This window comes from Lagenorhynchus albirostris, chromosome 5, assembly GCF_949774975.1.
Source record: "Lagenorhynchus albirostris chromosome 5, mLagAlb1.1, whole genome shotgun sequence".
NCBI lineage: Eukaryota > Metazoa > Chordata > Mammalia > Artiodactyla > Delphinidae > Lagenorhynchus > Lagenorhynchus albirostris.
In genome coordinates, this window is record NC_083099.1 from 67,988,213 (window position 1) to 68,007,323 (window position 19,111).

At 37.4% G+C, this 19,111-nt stretch overlaps 1 protein-coding gene across 2 annotated transcripts in view; it reads right to left on the minus strand.

Annotated features, from left to right (window-relative positions):
• The window catches only part of P3H2 (prolyl 3-hydroxylase 2), a 158,720-nt gene that overhangs the window by 63,826 nt on the left and 75,783 nt on the right, over nucleotides 1–19,111 (minus strand). The window lies entirely within an intron of this gene.

Sequence of the window (19,111 nt, forward strand, 5' to 3'; positions counted from 1 at the left end):
GGCATAGACTTCAGCCAGCTACCTGATGACAGATTCATTGGTGGAAAGACAAGCAGGTCTGTCTTCTTGCCACATGGGATGGGGCAAGGGTGAAACATGTAAGAAGAGAAAAATATACAAATAAAACCTGTAAATTCCAAAGAGAAGACAGATTTTCCTTGTAAATATTTTCCCTTAGGACTTCTGACATCCTTTAGGGAAATGATGATTTTAACAACCCTGGCTTTGCATGCTGCTAGGTTTTCAAATATATTTTCCAGAACTGGAGGATAAATGGAATGGTCCTGGCTGCCAAATGCTGATGGCTTCAAAAATCCTCTATGAGAAAAGAAAATTGAGTCAATTAAATCATCACTTCATCATTTTCGCATATGAAATATTGCACTGAGACCAAGAATTTGGTGTGGGTAAGATATCAGTAAATCTGATTTGATCCCAGTTTTTAAAAATAGGAGAAATTATTTATCTTTTTCTTTGTATTTGTCCTCAAGAAAAATACTTCTTTGGTAATTTAGGAAGAAAAAATCTTCTTTGGGAATTTAGGGAGAAAAAAACTTTCAGTGGCAAAATATAGACAATAGATAGCTGATTTATGAGGAGCACTTATTACTTACAGGTGAGGAATTAGAAAGAGATAATGTGAAGAATATAATACGTGCTGGTCTTTGAGGAAAAGCATGGTTTGCCTATGAGGAGTGGGCACTCGGCAAAGGTTTGTTAAACTAAAAGAATGAATGGGTGAATGAAGAAATACTTATTTCAGGTCTACATGAAATTGGAGAATTTTTGGAATTTTCTTTTCATTGAAATTCCATTCTCCAGTTGTATCCAAATAATTTTTATTCCTTCTGAGAGAAAAGTAGACAGGGGACCAAGAGGTACGGTTATGTGAGAAAGCATATCACTGGGGAAAGAGAGGTAAAACTACATAAAGGAAGGGATACTTGAGATCAACCTTGACAGATGGATAGGGTTTGACAGCTGAAAATGGAGAGAAAAATGTATTCTGGGAGAAGTAACTATAACCAAGAAAAGCATGCTATGTATTGACAAAGAAGTTCTAATTGGCTGCAGGTGAGGTTGATGATGGGGAGAGTGTGAGTGTCCTCGAATGAATGAATGTAGACAACAGCCCTAAGCCCACAACATCCCCTGTGGCTTAAGTCAAAATGAGGGGCTCACTGTTTTCTATGCCATTCATGGGGGTCTTGTGGCTTCTCCAATGCCTTGGTCTTAGCATGAGAGCCTTCTTTATCTATCATTCTGATCTATATCGCTCTTCCCCATAGCCAGCAACATGCTCTCAAGCTGATATCTTCAGAACTGCAGAAAATTCTTTACTAGACTTGTGAGGAAGGAGACACTCAGGTAATGAAGAAAGTATGGGACCAGGACACAGGAGACATGGATTCTAGTTCTGGCAACTTGCTGAGTAAACTTAAGTAAGCCAATCAATATTTCTGAATCTGTCACTTCTGTAAAATGAAGGGGTTGGGCCAGGTGATTTTTAAGATGACTTCTAGCTTGCTGTGTTTACATATTTAGATTATATAAATTTTAAGAATGAAAGGCAAGGGCTTCCCTGGTGGCGCAGTGGTTGAGAATCTGCCTGCCAGTGCAGCGCACACGGGTTCGAGCCCTGGTCTGGGAAGATCCCACGTGCTGCGGAGCAACTGGGCCCGTGAGCCACAACTACTGAGCCTGTGCATCTGGAGGCTGTGCTCCGCAACAAGAGAGGCCCTGATAGTGAGAGGCCCGAGCACCGCGATGAAGAGTGGCCCCCGCTCGCCGCAACTAGAGAAAGCCCTCGCACAGAAACGAAGACCCAACACAGCCCCAAATAAATAAATAAGCTTTCATTTAAAAAAAAAAAAAAAAAAAGAATGAAAGGCAAAAATAGTATAATCAACTTAATCCCTTTTAGAAACTTAATTGTGAAAAACTTTGAAGAATGTTTCAGTATATAACAAGCCTTACCCAGAGACCCTCCGGCTCACCCTCCCTTCACTCACTGAAGAATAATTCATTCCCATCCCATAAGAGACTGTATTCCACAGTAGAAATAGCACTTATCTAGTTCGGAGCTCGCGATGAACTCTCCTCGTCTGTCTTACTCATCCCCTTTTGACCAGCCTAGACCTACTCGTCAAGATGAAAGATCTACTTGAGAATGGGTCCCACATTTCTGATCTTTCCTAAACTGGCACCTTTAGGATCAGGTTTAGTTCAGCATCATTGCACTCACTGGGCCCATCATACAGGGGGTAGATCGAGGTCCTCACTACTTTAGCCTTCTGGGTATTCCCGGAATGAGCCAGTACCTCTGGAGAACCACTTCGGACAAATCATAATGGCTATATTCTTGCCTGGCCTTAAATTCTGCCCAAAGGATAGGACCGGAGATGAATGGTCCACTGGAAGTAAGCAGTTAGAAAAATCTGGATAGAGAAGTTTGTGTGTATGTGTGTGGTGGGAGGGAGCAAGGAGGGGAATTTGCATTCGCTTTTTGAATGAGTGTTTTCCCTTGGAATTCAGGCATGCTGGTAGGTCTCTAGTAAATACACTTGCTCTTTAGTTTGCTGTTCTCTCTCTCAATCCTCTTAGTCAATCATCAGTCACTCTATCTCTGGCTCATTTATCCTAAGGGAAAGAAATCCACAACAGAGTTCACTGGTGGGATTTCCTGTTCTTCTGCTGATTTCAGTGTGTGGTAAATCCTAATCTGTCTTAGTTTAGTTGCCTGGTGTGTTTAATGGGAAGAACAGTAATGCTTAATTTTTATTCAATGTATCTTATTTTTTCATCTGGAATATGATTTGTGGAAAGAATGACAAGTTCATAAGTTACAAATCTAACATAAATTTACTATATTCCCACTGCTTTTTCCATTGAATCTCTGCAATGGAAAAGACCATAAGAGTCACTTGGCCAAACCTCCACCCTCTCTTCTGGTGCTTAAATCCTCTGCAAAGTTCTGTCAGTGGTCATGTGACTTCTTCTTGAATACCCCCAGTGACAGGAAATTCACAGTCTTCCAAAGCAGCCCATTCCAGCTTTGGACAGCTCTGGCCATTCCAGTGTCCTTTCTTATGCTGACTAGAATCTCTCTTAAAATTTCTACCAACTCAATCCACTAGCCACAGCCATTCCAAATAGGTCTAAGGTAGCCCTTCAAATGTGTGTACAAAATCAATGAGTTCTTTCAGTAAAAAATCTGGTTCCTTTAAGAATATTTTTATCGGTAGCTACCGATATCTTAGATCTGAAGCCAGATAGGTGGCAGCACACTCTATCATGGGACCTGCCCCATCCTCTCTCTGTGTGTTCCCTTGAATTTGTTCTTTAGCGCCTTTCCAGCTGTCCTGTCAGTCAGAAGTAGTCTTCTGTATCCTAAAGAATTTTGTTCAAGGAAGCAGTATATCATACGGCAATGTCATTTATTTTTCCTTCATAAATCAGGCAGCCATGGCTTGAGCAGTGCAGTGAAATTCTACTTACAAGTATACATTTAAGCCACCTCAGCTGCTCTCTCAGGAAAGAAAGAAAAAAAAAAAAACTATTTTACTGTTGGTTCTCCAGTTACCAAAGTTTGGGAATCATCCCAAAAAATATTTCAAAAGGAGATATTATTTCCAGAGGCTAAATGGCACACACATGGGATGCAAAAGGGTTGTTGATTCTATGGAGCCAGTAACAGCGTGGTAAATATATCTGACTCCTGACAATAACCAAAACAAGTCCCAGAGACAGCTTGGTTAATGGGAAATGGATTGAAAAAGGAATTCTCCTCTGGCTTTCTCCTTAGCACATTTACTGCCAGCAGTACACAGTTATGTGTTTGCCATGGAGTTACACCCCTAAGCCACAATGCATTATACATGTGGTATGAGCTGTTGAGTGCTGTTGATGCCGCAGCCCCTGCTAGTCTTGGAACAGGAGGCAAGCTTTGTTTGTGGATACACAAGCAAACAGATGAACATTATAACTCTCCACAGTCTATCTCCTGAAAGGTTTCTCTCTTTCACTTGAATGATCTTGTCTCTGTGATTAAAGCCAAATTATTCGGGACATTGGAATGGCGAAAATGGGTCCCAAGCGGGCAGAAAGTGCTTTAATGCCACAGAAAACTCTGTAATGCCATAGACACATATTCCCCCATATATACACATACATATTAACCTAAGTATAACCGATTCGAACAAGTCAGTGAAAAGGAAGGCGTTCAGCTTATCTTTCCCATGAGTTAGCAGGTGAGTGAAGACACAGCGGTCAATTCCATAGCCTTTTATGAATTTATCCTTTCATTATGAAAGCTTTTACATGCAGCTGTTCAGAGTTATATGAAACTTTATAAGGAAGTGTTATTTTACTCAGCAAAAATAATTTCTAATAAGAGGACATCTACTTTAAATTACTTTCTTAGCCATTGTGGTTAGTTTTGCTAAACTAATTATTCACATTTTCTCACCAGTTCAATCTCACTTGTACACAGATGCACATTTCTGAAAAATGATAATGGTAATAATAATAATAGCTACCACGCATTGTACTGCTGTGCTAAACACTTTAAATATATTATCACATTCAGTCTTCTTAACATCATTATAAGGTGAGTGGTAATCTCATTTTTACAGATGAGAAAAACAAGGCTTAAATGTTAACTATTTCAGGTATTTCTAGCTCTACTACTTCACACTGGTAGTTTACCTTCACACTACAGGCCTAAGGAGAAAATGAATTATAAGTGGTTGTGGATGTATTTCCACATGTTATCACTTGGACTGTTACACTCCTCTCTTTAAACAGTTCACTATTCTAGGACAGACTAAATATTTCTGTCTTTCCCTCTAATACAGATGTCTGTAAGCTCCTTGTGTGGTAATGGGCCAGATTACTATGGAAATAGATGCAGAAACCTTAATGCCACTGTGACTAATGTAGGAAGAAACCACTGGATTCTATACCACTTGTTCCCATCCAAAATACACACAGGAGACTTAGAACACCCAAGGAAATTTAGACTTAGCTTGACCAAGACCTCCCTTCAAAAAGTCAAGAGAATTGCCATTCATTCAGTAACTGGGAAGATTCAATACAGTCACTTCTTTGACCTGACATTTAAGGAAAGTTTAGTCAGACAAACAGAAGAGAAAAATCCCCACGAGGAACTGGCCCTCCCAGAGTCTGTGAACACAGACTCCTCTCAGGCAATGGAGGTTAATGACACTGATATTACTTTAACCATGTTTTTCCCTAGAATAGACACCTATTTTTATGCCAAAATACAAGGTATTTCTTTCTAATCCAGAAGTACAATGTGAGAATCTCATATTCAGAATGGCTGGAGAGGTTAAGCTTAGTTTCCAGAACTGAGAAATGGTCAAAATACTCAGCGGCATTGGTTCAATGATTTAATGATTTAAACTTACATGAGAATGTCCCTCTGTCCTTACATCCATAAATGGCAGGATGCTTACAGTCATTCCCAATTCAGTTGACCCCTGAACAACACAGGGGTTGGGGACCCATCCTCCACGCAGTCAAAACTCCCATATAACTTTAGAGTCAGCCCTCCATGCAGTTCCCCCATACCTGTGGTTCAGCATCCTGGGATTCAACTATTAAAAACAATGTGCGTATAAGTGGACCCATGCAGTTCAAAGTTCTACGGTCAATCGTATTGTTAATTTGACACTTTGTAATTGTAAGAAGACAGATGAGCTGGGTCTGTCTTCCACTTCGAGAACCTCAAACAAGTCACCACACTGCCCTCCTAGTTTCAATAAACTCATTAATGAAATAGCAGTGATGATTCCTGCATGGTCTACCTCGAGGGGTTGCTGTAAGAAACAAATAGAAAAATCTATGTGACACTACTTAAAACTCACAAATACATACACCAGCAAACCCACAATTGAGGTTGCTGCAATTATTTCTATTTAAGTATGTCTTCTCTCCATCGTGATGACAAGAACTTGCCATATTTTCTTGTCATCTTGAGTATTTAGGACAGATAGGCATTTAGTGAATGTTAACGATAATGATGAGAATGAAATTAAACATGCCTTGCCCAGTGGACACAATTCTGCCAGTAGTCATGATTGCTGGCAGCAAGAGGTGGCACAAGCCTGAGCACTTTGATTAGAAAGGTTCACAGTTGGTCTACTTCTGTAATAAAGTAGGAAGCTATGACATTAGTTCAAAGTTTCTTCCATTAACTGTGGTGACCACCACCTCCAGAAAGGCTAAGCCTTCAACATCAGGTTTCTGGTGCAAACAAAGGTAGTGATTCAAGAAACCTGTATCACGTGTCTCCACCGCACCAGATGAAGTCAGCATGCAAGTGGGTCATCTGGATAATGCAAAAGTCAAAGAGATTTGGGAGAAAGTAAAATCAATTAAAAGTAAAATCAATCCCCAAAATATTCCTTTTGGGGAACACTGGGAGAACTTTCCTAAGAGCCAAGTTTGTCTCTTCTTTTCCATCTTAATCCAACCATCTTATCCGTTCTTTTTTTATTTAAGCAGCTTACTGGATCCCCAAATATAGTATCAGCAGTAACTTCAAAGAAGCCATGATGAGTTCTTCAAGGACTTACCCTCATAAGCATCTTTTTTATGGTTGAACAGACCTGACCTCCAGGTCTCATCTTAAAAGTCAAAGCTTTCCCCTTTCATGAAAGCCTCCTATGTCTGATCAGTCCCAGCTACACAGCAAAGTTAAATAGGGTCACGGTTAAGTGTGGGTCTCTAGTGTGAAGCCCATCCAGGGGTGGGGTGATTTTTCCTGTGCGTGGTCTGCCTGGGCAGTTGCCACAGACACACGTTGATTATTTTAAGCCCGCTGAAGTGCCTGAAGACTAACTGGCCTTTCAGAAAGGCTTCCTGAGGAGTCATTTTTCCAAGGAGGAGTGAACTCAGTCAAAAATGTAAAACAAAAGAAAGCAATGTCTACAAAATCCTAGTTAAAATGCTGGCGTGAAAACTGGCTGGTTCTGCAGTTGCAAGGAGCTTTTAGGCATACTCTAGTCCAAATCCCACAATTTTGTAAAAGAAGAAACTGAGAACCATAAAACAGAAATGATTTTCCCAAAGTCACTTGGGAAAACTCCATCCCCAAGGCCCTAACTAACCATCTTTGACTTATACTATGCTAGTCTTCCAGATGTTTAGTCTAAATAATGCCTAACTACAGACTTCTGGAAACCCATGCTTACAGAACACCCAACATGAAAAGTTGCCAAATAATCAAAACTTTGGATTGAAAAATTAATATAACCACAAAAAACATTTGAGCAGTTTCAGAGATTTCACACCTTTTATGTAAATGTTTTAATCTGATGGAGAAGTAAACACATCAGAAAGTACAAAAGTGTTTCCCTTTCTTATGCATCATTGTAGCTCATTAAAGTAATAATAACCTGCCTCTGCCTCTGCTTGTTTTTTAGCATTTCTTGAGCCTGGAAAGTGAAATTCAATTGGCCTGGTTCACTTTGTTTTTAAAGTCTTCCTTTTTTGATTTTTTGGGATTTTCAACACTGCTATAATGCATAAATCCAAAACAAACACATTTTTTCTCACTTATAATTTCCTTTTTTAAAAAAGTAGCTTCCTCTTCTCTGCAAATATTTTATTCCTAGATTATGTAAACCCTTTCTCAACCAGTTTTTAAAAATAAAGTCCACGCTTAAAGCTGAAATTGTACAAATTTGTAATATTCATACTGTCAGATGCCTATCTACCTGGCTACGCATCAGCCAGCCCGTCCATCCATCCGTCCATCCATCCATCCATCCATCCATCCATCCATCCGTCCGTCCATCCGTCCATCCATCCATCCATCCGTCCATCCATCCATCCATTGACTTCCTTTCTGTTAGCCTATTTACTTAAAAATGAGATTCTTGAGAATTCTTATAATGCCTTCCTCATAGTATTGTTATGACAATTAAACTGAAATGAGGAGAGCTTTGTAAACTGAACATATCATACAGATACTACTTGTTCTAATGTTGCAGCCTGGTTCTTCAATCAGTGAAATGCATGGTCCTTATTAGGAGCTCTGTGAAAATTTACTGGGTGTATAAAGCTATGAAATTAAAAGTTTAGCCAAGGGGGAAAATCTCTAAATTTTATTTAAAACATTTGGCTTTCTACAAGCCAAGCACTGTTTTAGGTGATTTACAAACATTAACTAATTTAATCCATATAACGCTCTTATAAAGTAGGTACTATTGTCATTCTCATTTATATATGGGGAAACTGAGGCACTGAAAGTAAAAGGAACTTGCCCAAGTTCATAGAGTTGGAAATAAGAGAGAACATAATTCCAACCCAGGCAGTTTGGCTCTGAGGCGTGTGATTTTAAGCTATGATGTCTAATTCCTTGCCATTTAGCTCTGGAGAGAGAAAACCCCAAATAGATAATACCGTACTCTGAAGTACGGATGATATAAATTTACCTCTGTGTTCTATCCATGAGGACAACCAGAAAAGGGTATCACAGCCAGCTAATTCCACCCCTATGTAAAATAACTAATGAGAGGAAGAATGGCTGGGTACCTGAAAAGTCTAAAATAGAAGAATTCACTGTAGGAAATTATGTCCATATAATGAAACATAAGATTATAAAGAAGGAAGTCATTACTTAACCTATATTGTAAATATCTGTTGTATTTTCAGTAACATAAAATTAAGTAGCTCTCTAAATAAAGTAGATGCTGTTAATATTACTGACCCTTAAATGAGTAATGGACTCAAACTACTAATTTCCAATCATTCCCTGCTCAGGATTTCATGTAGCCGTCTTCCCACTGGTTGCTGGTCCATGTGTTTTGCACACAGGAGGTCCTCTGTTCTGGGTCTGAGCATACGCCCTCCTCCCTGTTATCACAGAATACAGTTCTAAGACCAGGCTTCTGCTCCCTGCTTTGTCTATACTGCTGACTGAGCCCTCTGTACTCCATTCCTTGGCTTTTCGTTTGAAGTGGCTCTCCTATTCCTAGCAACAAGTTCCCTCCATTTCCACACATTTCCAGAAGAGTGACTGATAATCCCCATATCGTCCACGATTTGAAACCCAAATTTACAGTACCATGCCCAATAAGAGACAAATAATAAATGTTAGCCCTTTCCTGAAAGGGATAATTACCATATTTAGCAAAAGAATAGGAAAGCCACTCTCACCCAGAATACCCAGTAGTAATCCGTTTGTGTCCTACTTTAACAGAGCGCAAAGTCAGGGTTAGGGGTTTCATGTAAAGTCAGGATTGGAAGGAACAGGGATACATTTTTAAAGAGCTATCCCAGCCAAGCCCTGGAGTCCAGAAATCCTCCACCTCTTCTTTTAAGTTGACACACTTGAAGGGGATGTTCCTTGTTAGATGTTTCCATGCTGAGAGGCTCTCATGGTGATGCACCCAGATCAGCAGCCATAGCTCAAACCAAGAGTCTTTTTTTTTTTTTTTTTTTCGGTACGCGGGCCTCTCACTGTTGTGGCCCCTCCCGTTGCGGAGCACAGGCTCCGGACGCGCAGGCTCAGCGGCCATGGCTCACGGGCCCAGCCGCTCCGCGGCACGTGGGATCTTCCTGGACCGGGGCACGAACCCGTGTCCCCTGCATCGGCAGGCGGACTCTCAACCACTGCGCCACCAGGGAAGCCCCCAAGGGTCTTTTTGACCATAGGTGTCTTGGCTTAATCTTTGTAGTGCCCTGCATAGGGTGTGATATGCAGTGAATGTTCCTAGAATCAACTAAAATTCTATGATTCTTAGAATGGAGACCCTGTGTTCTATTATGACGTTATTATTATTTGGGGTTTTGTTTGGGTTTTCTCTTAGTTTCCTTACAAAGTCCATTCTTTAAAAGCCCAAAGATGTCTCTGAGGATATAAGAGAAGAAAATGATAATGTGTCAGGACTTGGGCTAAGTGAGTCTAGGGAGAGGAGAGTGAGGAAAGCAAGGAGCAATTTCCAGGAGCCAAGATGGAAGTAGAAAGCAGGAAGTTGCCACTAACTCACAATGTCCCTTACAGGCCTCTTTGATTTCTATTAGGTTCTTGCCAACTCCTAGAAAGCCGGCCTGTATTTAAGTAAATATTTTATTACCTCTTAAGGACAGGGTGAGGGTGGTTAATATTTACTGAGTATCTATTGTGAATTTGGCATCTTGCTGACATCTCACATATGTTATCTGATTTAATGGAGCTCTCAATAACTGAGTACCAGAAGCTGGTGATCCCAGCAGCTGAGACTATTGATTCAATTAACCATGAAGCCCTTGTATCAGAGATAAACCTCTTATTTAATCTCTTGCTGATAATTATTAACAAGAAAGTTTTAGGGGAGCAAAAATATCCAGGGATTTTTAAAAACTGCAGACTGTTACCCATATTTATTCTTAAATAGCCCCCAACTTGACAATTTCATTTGGTGAGAACTGTATGTTTACATGTCAAATTGTGGTCATTCCTTCACAACTGATAATCCTTTAGGAATTCCAATAGGCAATAGGAAATTGGTGACTTTCTTTTTTTTTTTTCTCTTTTTTCATTAAAGTATCTGATCTGTGTCTTGCATTCAACATAATTTTGGACTCAGAATCATATTTAATGACAAAATATTAGAGAATCATTATCCACAGTGCTATTTAACCCTGTTCTGGAATTTTGATCAATAAATCAAGATATGACAAAAAATTATAAAAAAGACAAAATTTATCATTACTTGAGGAACAAAAACAATTTGCTAAATTGTTAGATTTAATGAGTTCAATCAAGTAGCTATATAATAGATAATACAAAAAATGTTTAGTTTTCCTGTATTCCTTTAGTAAACAATTTAAATATATAAAGATAAAAGATAACATCTACAGATTGAATATGCAAACCTTTAAAACAATGACTTTTGTAAGTTATGTATTACAGCCATTTGAAGAACACTAAAATTTCACTAAAAGATAGAAAATATCTAAATAATCAGAAAAACAGTGAGTTTCTCTTAAACTTGACCAAATGATTCTGATGTTCCCTTGAAAAACTGAAAAGACCAAAGAGATAACGTTTTGAAAATCAAAAGCAACGAGGGCAAATTTGCTATAATAAAGCCACAGTAATGAAAATACTCTATTAGTGAGAGAAAATTGGACAGAAAATCAGTGGAACAAACTAAATAGCCCACGAACAGATCTTAGAATATAAAGGAACTTAATGTAGTAAGAATGAGGCAATACCAATCAATGAGAATAGTATGTGAATTCAGTTAATGATATTCAAAAAACTGTTGATTATTTAGAAAACATCACTTTGACCTTAGCCTGAGATCAAACTAAATAATAAACTGCAGATGGAGTAAAGAGTTATAGGCACTAAAATGCATTTCAAATTATATATTTAAAAAATCTAGAATAAAATGGATGCAAATCAATAAAATTAGAAATGAAAAAGGAGAAATCACAAGTGACACCTCAGAAATACAAAGGATTATAAGAGACTACTACAAATAACTATATATCAATAAAATGGACAACCATGAAGAAATGGACAAATTCTTGGAAACGTACAATTTTCTAAGACTGAACTAGGAAGAATTAGAAAATATAAACAGACCTATCACAAGTAATTAAATTGAAACTGTAATTTAAAATCTTCCAACAAACAAAAGTCCAGGACTAGATGGCTTCACAGATGAATTCAACCAAACATTTAGAGAAGAGCTAACACTAATCCTTCTCAAACTCTTCCAAAAAATTGCAGAGGGAGGAACACTCCCAAATTCATTCTACAAAGAAGCCACCATCACCCTGATACCAAAACCAAAAAAGATATCACTAAAAAAGAAAATTATAGACCAGTATCACTGATGAACATAGATACAAAAATCCTCAACAAAATACTAGCAAACAGAATCCAATAACATATTAAAAGGATCATACACCATGATCAGGTGAGATTTATCCCAGAAATGCAAGGATTCTTCAATATATGCATCAATCAATGTGATACACCATAATAACAAATTAAGGAATAAAACCCATATGATCATCTCAACAGATGCAGAAAAAGCTTTTGACAAAATTCAACACCTATTTATGATAAAAACTCTCCAGAAATGGGCCTAGAGGGAACCTACCTCAAAATAACAAAGGCCATATATGACAAACCCACAGCAAACATCATACTCAATGGTGAAAAACTGAAAGCATTTCCACTAAGATCAGGAACAAGACAAGGATGTTCACTCTCACCACTCTTATTCAACATAGTTTTGGAAGTCCTAGCTACAGCAATCAGAGAAGAAAAAGAAATAAAGGGAATACAAATTGGAAAGGAAGAAGTAAAACTGTTACTGTCTGCAGATGACATGATAATATACATAAAAAATCCTAAAAATGCCACCAGAAAACCACTAGAACTAATCAATGAATTTGGTAAGGTTGCAGGATACAAAATTAATGCACAGAAATCTCTGGCATTCCTATACACTAAAAATGAAAAATCAGAAAGAGAAATAAAGGAAACAATCTCATTTACCATTGCAAGAGAAAGAATAAAATACCTAGGAATAAACCTACCTAAGGAGGCAAAGGACTTGTACCCAGAAAACTATAAAACAATGATGAAAGAAATCAAAGATGACATAAAGAGATAGAGAAATGTACCATGTTCTTGGATTGGAATAATCAATATTGTGAAAATGACTATACTACCCAAAGTAATCTACAGATTCAGTGCAATCCCTATCAAGCTAGCAATGGCATTCTTCACAGAATTAGAACAAAAAATTTTACAATTTGTATGGAAACACAAAAGACCCTGAATAGTCAAATCATTCTTGAGAAAGAAAAACGGAGCTGGAGGAATCAGGCCCCCAGACTTCAAACTGTACTACAAAGCTACAGTAATCAAGACAGTATGGTACTTGCACAAAAACAGAAATATAGATCAGTGGTACAGGATAGAAAGCCCAGAGATAAACCTACGCACATATGGTCACCTAATTTACGACAAAGGAGACAAGAACATACAGAGGAGAAAAGACAGACTCTTCAATAACTGGTGCTGAGAAAACTGGACAGCTACATGTAAAAGAATGAAATTAGAACACTAATGAACACCATACACAAAAATAAACTCCAAGTAGATAAAAGACCTAAATGTAAGACCAGACAGTATAAAACTCTTAAAGGAAAATATAGGAAAAACACTCTTTGACATAAACCACAGCAAGATCTTTTTTGACCCACTCCCTAGAGTAATGAAAATAAAAACAAAAATTAAAAAATGGGACCTAATGAAACTTAAAATCTTTTGCACAGCAAAGGAAACCATAAACAAGACAAATAGACAACCCTCAGAATGGGAGAAAATACTTGCAAATGAAACAACAGACAAAGGATAAATCTCCAAAATATACAAACAGCTCATACAGCTCAATATCAAAAAAAAAAAGTCCAATTAAAAAAATGCGTGGAAGACCTAAATAAACGTTTTTCCAAAGAAGACATACAGATGGCCAACAGGCACATAAAAAGATGCTCAACATCACTAATTATTAGAGAAATACAAATAAAAAGTACAATGAGATATCACCTCACACCAGTCAGAATGGCCATTATCAAAAAATCTAGAAACAATAAATGCTGGAAAGGGTGTGGTAAAAAGGGAACCCTCCTACACTGTTGGTGGGAATATAAATTGATATAACCCCTATGGAGAACAGTATGGAGGTTCCTAAAAAACTAAAAATAGAACTACCATATGATCCAGCAATCCCACTACTGGGCATATACCCTGAGAAAACCATAATTCAAAAAAGACATGTACCACAGTGTTCACTGCAGCACTATTTACAATAGCCAGGACATGGAAGCAACCTAAATGTCCATCGACAGATGAACGGATAAAGAAGATGTGGCACGTATATACAATGGAATATTACTCAGCCATAAAAAGAAACAAAATTGAGTTATTTGTAGTGAGGTGGGTGGACCTAGAATCTGTCATACAGATTGAAGTTAAGTCAGAAAGAGAAAAACAAATACCGTATGCTAACACATATATATGGAATCTAAAAAAATAAATAAATAAATAAAAAGGTACTGATGAACCTAGTGGCAGGGTAGGAATAAAGACATAGACATAGAGAATGGACTTGAGGACATGGTCAGGAGGGGGAAGCTGGGGTGAAGTGAGAGTAGCAGCGACATATATACACTACCAAATGTAAAGTAGTTAGCTAGTGGGAAGCAGCAGCATAGCACAGGGAGATCAGCTCAGTGCTTTTCGAAGAGCTAGAGGGGTGGGATACAGAGGGTGGGAGAGAGGCTCATGAGGCAGGGGATATGGGGATATATGTATGCATATGGCTGATTCACTTTGTTGTACAATAGAAAGTACCACAGTATTGTGAAGCAATTATACGCCAGTAAAGATTTATAAAAAAAAAAAACAGATTTTGAAAAAATAAAATAAAATACATGTGAATATTTCTTATACCTACATAAGGATAATTTTATTATGCTTAGAAGTGATGGAAGACACAAGTAAACTGCAAATCAATTAAAATACTAAATACCCTAAAATAAACTATAAAACAACTAGAATAAAATATTTGTAGACATTTCTGATTTCTATAACAGAAGACATCAGTAGGAAAAGCTTGTCAATGTGAACATAGACAAACTAGAAAAAATAAAACCAAAATAAACCCTTATGTATACCTAATAACATAATCATGTGGGAGAAATATTTTTAAACAAATGTTAGCATCTTAATATACAGGGGGTTTTTGTAACTTTTAAGCAAAAATCACTAAAACTCTAATAAATATCCTACAACTCACAAAGAAACAAATGCAGGCTGGTAACGAACATTTAAAATTTCAGCTAAGATTTGTAACAAGCATTTTAAAAGTTCGACTAGAGATAGCTGACCAATACTCACTAAAAGTGCCAAGATCATGAAAGACAAATACTGACTGAGAAACTATCAAAGTGGAGGAGACTAAAGGGACATACCAACTAATACAATGTGTGATCTTGGACTGGATCTTGGAGCAGAAAAATGACATTACTGGAAAAATTGATGAAATTGGAATAAGTCTGTAGTTAATAGTGTGGCATCACATGTTAATTTCCTGGTTTTGACAATTGAATGTACCATGGTTATATAAGTTGATAAAATAAGGAGAAATGGGTAAAGGATATCTTATTTTTGCAAGATGTCTGTCCTATTTTTGCAAGCTTTCTGTAATTCTAATATTTTACTCAAAATAAGAAGTTAAAAAGAATTAAGTCACCATGTGACTAAAGGGGAAGAAAGAAAGCATAATAAAATGTGTTGTATGCTATCAATAAAAATAAACTGCAAAGTTTTTCTTGGGGAAAAAATAGCTCAATTACATAAGAAACAAAGAATTACAAACAAGAATTAACAAACCGTATGGTTTAAGCAGTTTACAAAAGAGTGCAGAAGCCCATCTAGCCTGAAATCCCATGTTTATGTTTCTTTTCCCAAGCAGAAAGGAGTAACATTCATATTCTATCACTCAAGATAAAGAGGTTTTCCCGCTTTCATACAGTCAAACATTCAATAAACAGAAATTTGCAAACAACGGTTCCCTTGGCAACCAGGGAAGCTCCTGTTTTCTGCTTTTGGGTATATATTTGATTTCCTAACATAGTTCTCCCTACAATTTCAAGCTCATATTACGAAATACTTTTTAACGCAATATTCAACCGAACAAAATGTTCTAAAAAGATTTAATGTTTTTCCCCATCAAGTGGCAACATAAGACTCGCATGATGTAAAAGCATGTAAAGGAATTTACATAGACTTCTAAGTAACAGTGCTGTGCAGAGGGCTGATTTAAAGAGGTAGCTGATATACCTAATCACATATTAATAATTATTCCTCATAATCTCAGTCAAAAGTCTGATGTAGTAATGATGGTGACACTCAAAAACCCTGACAGCCAGACTTGTATTTTCTGTGTTGGTATTCCCTCTAGGTATATTAGGTACAGCCATTAGTGGTATAATATGAACAATGATTTGCCTCAGAATTTGGACATCATCTTTCACAATAAACATGGGAATTCAGCGGTTTCTACAGGATTGCACAGTTTCGGATATAAACAAAAATATAGGGAAATATTCACATATTTTCCAGGTGATTCCAAGCACTCATATAAAAAATTTGAAAACAGAAGCTAGACTCAAAGCTCCATACTGTTTGATTTCATTGATAGACATTCTTGAATTGGCAAAACTTGAGGAACAAAGAGATCAATGGTTGTTAGGGACTGCGGGCAAGGGAGGGGATGAATATAAAAGGGCAGCGTGAGGAAATTTTGGGGGGTGATGGAACTGCTCTGTATCTTTTTTTTTTTTTTTTTGCGGTACGCGGGCCTCTCACTGCCGTGGCCTCTCCCGTTGCAGAGCACAGGCTCCAGACGCGCAGGCTCAGTGGCCATGGCTCACGGGCCCAGCTGCTCCGCGGCATGTGGGATCTTCCTGGACCGGGGCACGAACCCGCATCCCCTGCATCGGCAGACGGACTGTCAACCACTGCGCCACCAGGGAAGCCCTGTACCTTAATTTTGATGACAGTGATTACTTGACTCTATGCATTTGTCAAAAGTAATAGAACTGTACACCGAGTGAATTTCACTGTATGAAAATTCAAAATAAATACATTTTAAATATTTGAAAACATCTGACTGAATTATATTTCTTTCTCTTCTCTTTCTCCTTCTTGTTTTGTTTCTAATTTGCTTCTTTAGCCATTAGGAATAGTTGTCAAAACAAAGGACTTGGCAACAGAAGACCAGCATTTGACCTTTGACTCCTGCATTATTTGTTGCATGACTTTAGGAGAACATTTTAACTTCTCTGGTTCATTATATATAAAATGGTTATGAGAAGAATTGACACCCCACCCATCCCACTGTATTTAGGAACTGAGTGAGTTAATCAATATAACATCCTATAAACATTATCACATTTTATCTGAACATAAAGCTTATTACATAGGTAAAGTTTTAACTCACTAAAAATTACAGGGTCTTAAACAGTTAAATAATTTATTCTCTATTTTGAAATTGTGATTCCATTTTGGGGGACATCCTTTTTGTCATTCCGTTTTGATCCACCAGCTATGATCTATTTACCAATTCTCTGTCACCCATCAAGGAACCTATGGGTTTCCCTTTTACTTCTCCTATTTTGTTGATATGGTTAACATGCCCTTTGCCTTAATTTTCACTAAAAGGCAGCAGGGTTGGGGTGTTGCACTATTGATACCTCAAAGTTATTCTTCTTTAAACAAAAGCAAGAACCATCTGTTGAGCTTGAGGGCATCTGGGAGATTTGAAGCAAACCAAGATCTCATGTAGGAATGTCTTACCAGGCTTTCTTCCCCTAACATGTGCTGCTAATTAGCACTGAGATTTGGAGTAGGGGAAGGGAACAAAAGGTATAAGCAGAATATGTGCTCAATTGTTAAGGAAGTTTAGTTTGTCATAGATGGGAAACTGCAGTGAAGAGTCCCTGGAAACTACCTACTAACAATTTTATTCTATTACAATCACTGTCTCTGCTACTGTTATACTTCTACATCATTTGGCTTCCCATTTTTCCACTTTCAGAACAAAATTTACCTCTGAAAGTCCTAGCGGTCACTACCACCTCCTTCCTACCTCTGTTCGTCTCTAATATGAAGTGGCAGTTTCTGTCTTTTTTACCACATGACTCTCTCTTTTCTTCCAAATTCTTTCTCACTGGTTTTTATGTCGTCTTTGATTCTCATTTGAGAAGTTTGCTGTCAACTAATGATGCAGCCTGCTTATCACACGTGTCCCCAAACAAATAGCAAATAATGAGTACACACAGACTACATATATATGTGTGTGTGTATATATATGTATATATTCAAATATATATATTTAAATAAATAAAATACTAGTGAAATCCTATCAGAACAAACGCCAAGAGAGTGATCTAATCATCTTGCACTTTGGAACTGTCTTGAAATGATTATTCCTTAATGACTAACAACATTTAAAGTAGTATATCACTTTATAGTTGACAAGCTGCAACCTACAGATATAATTGCGTCAGGCTTACTATAATCTTGTGAGATCATTCTTTTTTATCTCCGTTTTAAAAATAGTAACATTGAGTCTCAGAAAGAATATGAGAACTTACGATTGCATGGAGCCAAGGCAGGGAATTCAACTCATAATCTAATGTCAAAACACATTCATCTCTATTCTTTCTATTTCTTCCTCAACCTCATTCACTCAACCTACTATTGACCTTTATTCAAAGGAAACAAAAGTAGTTCTCCCAAGTTTCCTTTGTAGAATCTGACAGAGGCCAGGGATATCCCCGGCTCTGCACTAGCACAGTGGTCACCCTGCTCCTGCCCTTACTATGATATAGACTAGGCAGTTGTCATGGTGTATTAGATACTTACATTGATTCATTTAAAAACAAAGGCTTCCAAAAACATGGAAAATCTATGAACTGGGTAATCATTCTTTGAAAAACTAAGTTGACAACATTGGCAAGGTAGGAAGGATATATTTACTTGGTAATATAATAAAATTTTTAACTAACAAATAAAAGTATCATGGATTGGCAGATGCAAAAGCCCAAATAACCTAAGATAATAGTAATAATCTCTATGTGGTATATTTTTTATTTATTTTAGCCAGTCACATAACCCATTTTATTTGACTCTCAGGTGAAAACAGAGTATCTGCCCATTTTAAAGATAAAGACACCGTAGTTGAGTAATTTCTCTGAAGTCACACAGGTAGAAAGGAAAGAATTAAGGACTATAATTTATGCCTTTCCATCTTTTTTTTATGCATAACTGATTTACTTTGTTATAAAACAGAAACTAACACACCTTTGTAAAGCAAATATACTCCAACAAAGATGCCAAAAAAAAAAAAAATCAATAAAATAAAATAAAATGTTGCCATTTCCTCCAAACTCTCAGTATTCACGTCTCATTATTAATTCACCACTCTGTTATTAGGGGTTACCACTGAATCAGTGATGACTCCAGAACTTCTGTAGAAGGGGTTTGGGGCAGGTGAGCAAT